Source organism: Macaca nemestrina, chromosome 15, assembly GCF_043159975.1.
Source record: "Macaca nemestrina isolate mMacNem1 chromosome 15, mMacNem.hap1, whole genome shotgun sequence".
NCBI lineage: Eukaryota > Metazoa > Chordata > Mammalia > Primates > Cercopithecidae > Macaca > Macaca nemestrina.
The window spans coordinates 68,488,129-68,496,818 of NC_092139.1; the positions used below are offsets into that span (position 1 = coordinate 68,488,129).

The window sequence follows — 8,690 nt, forward strand, 5'->3', positions numbered from 1 at the left end:
TGAGAATAATCCAATGATGTTACAACACACACACGTATATACACACACACATGCGTATACAGACCTGTGCACATATACACACACAGATATGTATAATATGTGTGTATTTATAACTGAAGTTAAACCATTAAGCAATCAATGTGCAGTCCTATTTTTTGACCCTCTCTTTTCTAACATCCTTCAAACAGATGATGTTTTGTAAGATTTTCAATTATTTTCAATAATTTAAAAAAATCACAAACAGAACAAATATGCAGGCTGAATTATTTATCAATCCCCTATTTACATGTGGTTGTAAATAAGCAATGTATTGTATAGAGATTTCAGCATCTTAGATGTTAAAGTAAACATATAGCTGCTCCTCATTTTTACAAGAGTGGATTTACAGTATGTGTGTGCAAGTTGTATATTTAAATTACTTAAAAATAGCATCTTCTTTGGTAATCGTTTTTAAAACTAAATTTGTGGCACATTAGAAAGAATGTTTTTAAGCAAAATTGCTTTTTAGTTTGTATTCTCTAAACATCAGAATTTTACTTTGAAGGATTTCAAAACTTACAAGGATATTCATATTTGGCCTCTAAAATAAATAACTTAGATGGAAAAATTTGAATTTGAAAATTTCTTTTTACCACGAAATTTGAAGTTTTAATGCCATTTTATTTGTACAGATTTTCTTTGAAACATGATATTGGCTACTGGAAAGAGTTAAGACCCTTCATGAAAATATGATTTTTGTGATGCAACTTATATATGAGGTAGAGGAAGCATTGATTCCTGTGCCCATTAACTAAGGAGATTTTATGAAACAATTTTTAACAAGGGCCACAGTCGGTACCGGGAGTGTGGTCAGGCACGCCTCCCTCCTCACTGGGCCCACCGGAAGCGTTCAGGGTTCTAGGAGAAACATGGGCAGGTGTGCAGAGGATGTCACAAGGGAAGAAGGGCCAGGGTGGGAAACCCAGCACAGGAGGCCTGGCCTCATAGGGGAATCGGAGAAGGTTTTCTGAGGAAGCTTTGTCCAAGCCGAGATCCTTCCTGTTCTGTGTGCTCCAGCACAAGGCCTGCAGGAGGAGCCCCGTGAGCAAGGCCGACCTAGACCAGCTGGGGGGATTCCCTTGGCAGTGAGGGGGAGCATGGCCTGAGGAACTGAGGGCGATCTCAGAAGGATGGCATCAGAGGAACTCTCACCGTTTCTATCAAGAACGTTACAGTTTGATATCAGCATGGGGGTTGTGACTGGGTGATCCTGGGAAGGGTCTGTCAGCGGGTCAGGGGCTTGCTCGAAATTGGACGCTGTCTGATAGAGGAGGCTTTTCTATTGTTTGGTATCTCAAGGAATCTTATCTAGAAGAGGGCAGAGGCCGCCAGGAGAAAACCGCTGCTGGTAATGAGGTAGATGCCGCTCATTTTCACCAAGTGAGTGCAGTGCTAGGGATTTTATGGTGTGGCAAAGTGACCTTGATATATTTTGTTTGTGCCGGTCTCTGTTAGACTCACTGTGGGTGTCTCCGTGGGGATCTCTGTGTTGTTTTTGAAGAGTCTCTGTGTGAGTCTCTCTCGGGGATTTCTGGGGGGGGGGTCCTTCTAGGGGGTCTTTGTGGGGGGATCTCAGTCAGATTCTCTGTTGGGGTCTCTGGGGATCACTGTGGGGAATCTCTGAAATATTGATGAATGTGGGGTCTCTGTGGGAATCTTTGAGTGTTGGGGTCTACTGGGGGTCCCTGTGGAGTTCTTCTGCTGCAGGTCCCAGGATCCTGGGTCCCATAGATGTTAGGCCCACACTGGAGTTGCCCAGGTCACCACCCCAGACAGGACTTGGCTCCAGCAGTAGTTGGGACACCCAAAGTGACACCAGGGCATGTTCAAAACAGGTCCCCAACTTGGGTCCTACCAGGCCTGGGTACAGGCCTGTCCCCTTGTCCTCAGCCTCCACAACCCCTGCAAGTGCAGAGGTCCCCTGGGGCAGAAGGCCCCTGGGCAGATCCCTATGAGGAATTGGCTCCTGCCTGCCCTGCCCTTGCTCCTGCCTTCCCTGGGGATGGCCAGGAAGGACCCAGCACCAGGACGGAGGGAGCACAGGACTGGGCCATGTAGGGGCTGTCCCTGCCAACCATGTGACCAGATTCTCTGAGCCCCAATGTGTCCCCTGCAAGCACATGGGCCTGGAACCATAGACGTGCTGTGTGACCCAGGCCAACCCTTGCCTTCTGGGTTCCCCTCCCCCGGGAGTGGCACTGACCACTTTTGCTTGTAATGGTCACCAGACTGCGAGGACCCTGGTTACAGCTGCAGGCAGCTTTTGGATCCTGCACTTGCAATCTTAGGCTCATCTTCCCTGATTCTTTTCCCACCTCCCACCCTGAACCGAAGGTCCTCTCCTGTGGTTCCTGACCACAGAGTCCTACCAGAGGAGTAGGCAGCAGCCCTGGGTGCCTCCTGAAACGGACACCCCACACCAGTGGGCTGGGAGACTGCTCTGGGGAGTGAGGCCGGGGATGGCAGACATGAACCCAAGGGTGTTATCAAGGCTGAACCAAGTGTTGGCAGGGCCCAAGTCCATCCCGGAACTCAGCAGACAGGAAAGTGTCTGGGGAGGGTGTCATCTCTTCCCCACCAGGAGATCCTGGAAAGAGCAGTCCTGCCTCTGACCCAGGGCCAGCACAGGACACCCCCACATTCCCAGACTACTGTGGGGCAGGGGGGTTTCTGGGATCCATCACTCCTGGAGCCTACCACCCCCTCAGTCCGTGAGGCCCCTGCAGACCCAGCTCCTACAGCAGCACAGAAGTCACCTTAGTGAGAATGGGGGTTGCAGTGAGCCAGAGCCCAGGTGGAATCTCCAAAGGGTTTGCTATCCTTACACGTCCTGAAGGCTCTGAGTCATGATCCAGTTTGGAAACCAGACACAGTGTGGGGACAGGGAGAACATGGGGTCTTCCAGGTCCCTGTCAGCCTCCTCCTGGCCCAGTCATTCTGGGAGCCACACTCAGGAGGAGCTGACACTGAGCCCTTTCCTGTGCCCTAGCATGGCACAGACAGAAGCTTCCACCTCTGCAGGGAAAGCAGGTGCATTGGGAACTTCTCCGTGGAAGTCAGGAACACATGGGAACGGTGATGATCCATGCAGGACAGGTTTGTTATGTAGGTGTCCAGTGTTATTTGAGTAGAGCCCCCTGACTCTCCCAGGAGAGGTGTGAGAAGCCTGAGCTGGTTCAGGAAGCAAGACACATCTGTGTAGACCTCAGTTCCTGTGGCTGTGGATGGGGCCACCAGAGGTGCTTGCCTCTCATGGCCTGTGGTGGTGGGGACCAGCTGGGGACACAGGCTCCCTGGGAGGTGGGAGCCCAACTGCTGTCTCTGTCTCTGATGCCCTTGTTTTTGACAGGACAGTTGTGGCCCTTGGGGGTGGCTTTGGGGCTGCAAGCCAGGGCTCTCATCTCTCTGCTGTGTTCCTGTTGGTAGTGACTTCTGTGGCAGCAGGAAGGCACATTCTTCTGGGCTTGGAGGTCGCCTTTGTGGCAGTTGATCTCTGAGGGACCACATCCCTGCTGAATCCCCAATTTGTCCACCAGGATTTGACCCACAACTCTGATGATGGCCTGGGCTTCATTAGTCATGCTATCCATAAACAACCTTGCTGGATTAGACTCCTAGCTCTGGACAGCATCTGCCCTGGGCTTGCCTTTCTGAAGTACGTCTTCCTGCCCTGCACCTCTTTTCCTGGGGTGTAGACTGTTGGGGGAAGTCAAGGACCCTGAACGGAGGGACCGGCTGAAACCATGGCCAAAGAACATAAGTTGTGAAGATTTCATGGACATTTATTAGTTCCCTAAATTAATACTTTTATAATTTCTTATGTGTGTCTTTACTGCAATCTCTGAACATAAATCATGAAGATTTCATGGACATTGATCACTTCCCCAGACAATACTCTTATAATTTCCTATGCCTGTCTTTACTTCAATGTCTTAATCCTGTCATCTTCATAAACTGAGGATGTATGTTGCCTCAGGACCCTGTGGTGACTGTGTAATCTGCACAAATTGTTTGTAAAGCCTGTGTGTTTGAACAATATGAAATCTGAGCACCTTGAAAAGAACAAGATAACAGCGATTTTCAGGGAACAAGGGAGATAACCATAAAGTCTGACTGCCTGTGGGGCCAGGTAGAACGGAGTCATATTTCTCTTCTTCCAGAAAGCACATAGGAGAAATATCGCTGATTTCTTTTCTCATCAAGGAATAACCCTGGGAAAATGAATGCATTCCCAGGGGAAGTTCTCTAAAATGGCCGCTCTGGGAGCGTCTGTCTTATGCAGTTGTAGATAACGGATGAAATACACCCTGGTCTCCTGCAGCACCCCCAGGCTTGCTAGAATTAGGAAATACCAGCCTAGAAAATTCTTGTCAGACCAGTTATCTGCTCTCAAACGCTGTTTCCTGTTAAGATGTTTATCAATGACAATGCATACATAGTGGGACATGAAACCTCCTGAGCAATTCTAATTTTGCCCTGGCCTTGTGATCTTGCTCTGCCCCCATTTGCCTTGTGATATTTTATTGCCTTTTGAAGCATGTGATCTCTGTGACCCACACCCTATTCATACACTCCCTCCCCTTTGAAATGCATAATACAAACTTGCTGGTTTTGTAGCTCGGGGGGATCACAGAACCTGCCAACATGTGATGTCACCCCCGGACAACTAGCTGTAAAATTTCTCTCTTTTGGACTCTTTCTTTGTATTTCTCAGACCAGCCAACACGTAGGGAAAATAGAAAAGAACCTATGTTGAAATATTGGGAGCTGGTTCCTCTGATAGTATACCCTGTGAATGGTGATTGATCTTTCTCCAGAATTTGCACTCTGGTGGTGCCTGTCCCTTCTCTAGCTGAGGCTTGTCATATTTCCTTTATTGTTTGTCTCCTATTTCCCTGGCATGGGCAGGGTGGCTCCTCCAACTGGCTTCAGAGGTCCTGGGTCCCTTGCACCTATGTCCCTGCTCCCCTGGTCTGGGCCTCCTGCAGGCCTCGCCCTTGTTCACAGAGCCCAGCATCTTCTGACTTCTGTGGGGCCTTCACTTTTGGGCTCACAGGCTCCTGCTGCCCCAGTCTGTCCCCTCCCTTCCACAGGAGGGCACATGGCCCCTGGAAAGCTGTCATGTTCCTCCTACTGAACACAGTCTGGGAGGTGGACAGTGGGGCATTAGTGGGTGGCCAGTCTATGGCTGGGAGCATGTCCACTTTGTGGCCTGGAAGGCACAGGTCTGTGGGGCCCTCCTGGAGGAGGATGCTGGAGACACGGCCTGACACCTGCTCCTCTGAGTCCACCTGCACTGTGAGCGCAATCTCACTGACTGCCTGTGCTTTCAGACACAGCTGCCCTGGATCCTGAGCAACACAGATTGTAGACACTGAGGTCTACAGACACCAGTCTACACTATAGTGTAGACACTAGTGGTCCCCACCGCCTCTGTGCTCCTCAGGCCCACCTGAACACTTCCTGAACTTGCCCTCACACTGGCTCCCAAGGTGGCTTGGGATTTCTCCTCCTCAGGCAGGGGGTTTCTCCTCCTCAGCCTCCAGTGCTTCCAGGGTGTCTTTGGCCCTTGCCCACTGGGACCCTATGCAGAACTCTTGCAGGGCTCTGTTATGACAGGAGTTTCCTGGGGACATGCTTTCAATCTCAAGCCATGCCTCATTCCCAGCCATTTCTGAACCCCTCAAGGTTGGATTTCCCAGACCCCAGGACAGTCCTGCTCTGCCAGGTTCTGCCTACAAGGCTGCACATGGGGGACTGAGAAGACGCCCTGTCCTTCTGTCCAGTCAGAGAGGCCTCTGATTGCTCATGGGTGTCAGCTGACTGGGACCATCTTGGAGCACTCTGGCCTTCCTCCTGCTCAGGTGGTGGGACAGGGACAGGGCAACTCACAGTGGGGCTGACTTGCCTGTTGTTCTGTTGTCTCCTGGACCATTCTGGGGAAGTTTTTCCAATAAAATGACAAACGTGGCTACAGATTCAACCCGAGATTCCCAGGAGGCCCAGAGGGGAAATGTGGAGTATGGGAGGAGTGGGGGCTGAGCCTTACCTGACTGGACATTTATGGGCTATAGGGACTGGAGGTCTGGACCCCACCTGTGCCTCACACAGAACCTGAAAAGATGTGCTTCCAGCATCTGCCGGGTGCAGGGATGAAGGAAGGAAAGCTCCTGGGAGGTGTTCACGTGGGCTTTCCCACCCCTCCAGGATGCCAGCTTCTCCAGTTTCCTGTGGGTGTCAGACTTGGGAACAGCACGTTTGGCCATGAACCAGGAGCAATACAAAGATACAGAGATCGAGCCCTCCTTGATCTCCCCCACCTTCCTGTCCATATGGACCTGCAGCTTGTTTTCCAAATGCTTCCTGTCTGGGTCCCTGGGTGTGGAACTTACTGATTGGTACTTCCAGGGCTTCCTGAAGTCACTGTCTGCCTCCTCCTTGTCTTTCTCCAGAATCTTCACTGAATTCCTTCCTGTGCCTTGATCCTGGCTTGGTTGTGCCTCTAGTTTGGACCCTAAGCACCTCTTCCTAGATAACCTTCCAGAGCTCCTGAGTCCTGTCTTCTGCATATTCTTCCTGCCCTTTCCTGCAAATTCAGAAGCCTGGGAGGGCAAGAGGACCCCCTGTGTGTCTTCTGCCTGACCCTGGGACCTCCCTGGGAATTCCCCCTCAGGTTGCAGAGGTCTCCAGATGGAATCTGCTGGGAGGGCCATGGGACTGCTCCTGGCACATGGCACTGCTCCTGGCACATGGCACTACTTCCTTGCCACCGGTGCTCTGGGATCTCAGTGCTGGAGGCAACCCCAGAAAGAATGGAGGCTGACTTGGGGCTCTGAAAAGCCGGCCTCTTCTGGGGAAGGTGGACAGTGGGCTGGCTCAGGACGGCCTGAGAATTTTTTAGGAGAAAGGAAAAAGCCCTCTTCCACTTTAGTCACTTCTGCAAGGGCCATTCAAGATACTCCACTCGACTGGGGATGACAGACTGTGCCCTCTCATTGGATGTAGGGCAAGCCCACAGAACCTGATCTGGGGTGGAAAAGAGCACGGTAGGCTTGGGTCAGGGGGTGAGCAGTGGGACTGCTTCTGGATCCCAGCCAGAGGTGGGGGCTGGGACTGGGGCCAGGTTGAAGTGAACGGTTGGAGCTGGGCCATGTGTGGGGCTGGGACTGTGCCTGGGAAAGCTGTGAGGATGCCTCAACCTCAGGTTCACCTTGAAGAGAAGTGGAGGCTTTATCCAATGGTACAGAGTACACATTCTGTGAGGAAGGGTTCCTAGAATCCCAGGCCGTGACCACCAGGGAGTCCCTATTGAAAGAGGGGAGAAGAGGTCTCAGAAGAGCTGGCTGCATTTCCACTGTAAGTGGTCCCCCATGGACGTGGCATCAGAGACCTGCTGAGGACTGGGCAGCTGCTGTGGTTGGGTTGTCACATTCCAGAAGGGATTTAGAGTCGTGATGTCCCACTCCTTCCCCAGTGATGTCATCTGCAGGTAGTCTGCCTGCCTCCTTTCTTTCTCCTGCCACATCTTCATCACTGCTCTATTGGTGATGAGAGTTTCCAGCAGCTTCTGCATGTCGGGGTGGATGAATGTGTAGGCACCTACCTCCATCTGCCTGGGTGTGGGGTCTCCCCAGAAGGAAGCCTCTAGGGAGTGGTCAGGAATATACGGTTGCTGGGACTTGCCATGTGAGCAGGTGGAGAGGCCCCAGGTGGTGGCAGCCTCCCTCCAGCAGGAGAGGTCCCAGATGGGATCGCTGGAGCACCCAAAGCTGGAGATCACCCTGGTTGGAGAAGGCAGCCCCTGGTTGTGGAAAAGGCAGCTCTGGGGGACGGGGCATATTGTGGAGCCACACGGAAATTCAGCCAGGCCGGAGCTGGGTGGAGGTGGAGAGGAGGCCGTGGGAACAGGGGGCTGTGGTGAAGGAGGAAAAAGCACATGTGGCTGAGGTGCAGGGTGTTTTAGGGGTAATGAGGGCTCTGGTGACTGGAGGTACTCAGGCTTGAGTGTGGTCAAAAAGGCTCTAAGGTGGTCGTTGCGCATGGTGACAGGGTGGAGGCCAGAGTAGCTGGGAGAGCCCTTGGGGACAAGCTGGTGGGAGATGGACCTTGCATGCATTTCCCATGCAGTTGGTGGGCCTTAGCAGGCGCTGGTTGGTACATGTCACCCAGGGGGTCTCCAGCTAAGGGTAGGTGAGAGCCAGCCTCCCCAGTGAGCTTTCTCAGGTGGCTGCAGTAGACATGAGGCACAAGCTGCAGCTAGGGGCGGGTGGGGCTGGGAGGTCGGGAAGGCTGGGCACCTGGTGCCCACAGCTCCTCCACCTCCCCCACTGCTGAATTCACAAAGTTCTATCTATGTCAGCCTCAGAGCTTCAGTCAATTCCTGTTCCCTTTCCAGGAACTCCCCCTCCCAGGTCACCACCAGGCCCTAGGGTTGCATCAGAGGCCCTGGTATAAAGGAGGACATGGAGAGAAGGGGGAGTCTCCTCATCTTTCCAGAGGGTTGGGCAGGCCCCCAGTCTCCCCCGGCTCCCTCAGGAGGATTCTGCAAGCTGGAAGTCAGGAGACGGGGTTATGGTGGGGAGGGCAGTGTCAGCAAACTTCACAGGAGGCTGAGTGGCTGTCTCTTTAGGGGACACCACGGGGAACTAGAC

General features: G+C 52.3%; 1 pseudogene; it reads right to left on the reverse strand.

Annotated features, from left to right (window-relative positions):
* Positions 1 to 3,173: 3,173 nt before the first annotated feature.
* Positions 3,174 to 7,790, reverse strand: LOC139358924 (spermatogenesis-associated protein 31E1-like; annotated as a pseudogene).
* Between the last annotated feature and the right edge of the window lie 900 nt (positions 7,791 to 8,690).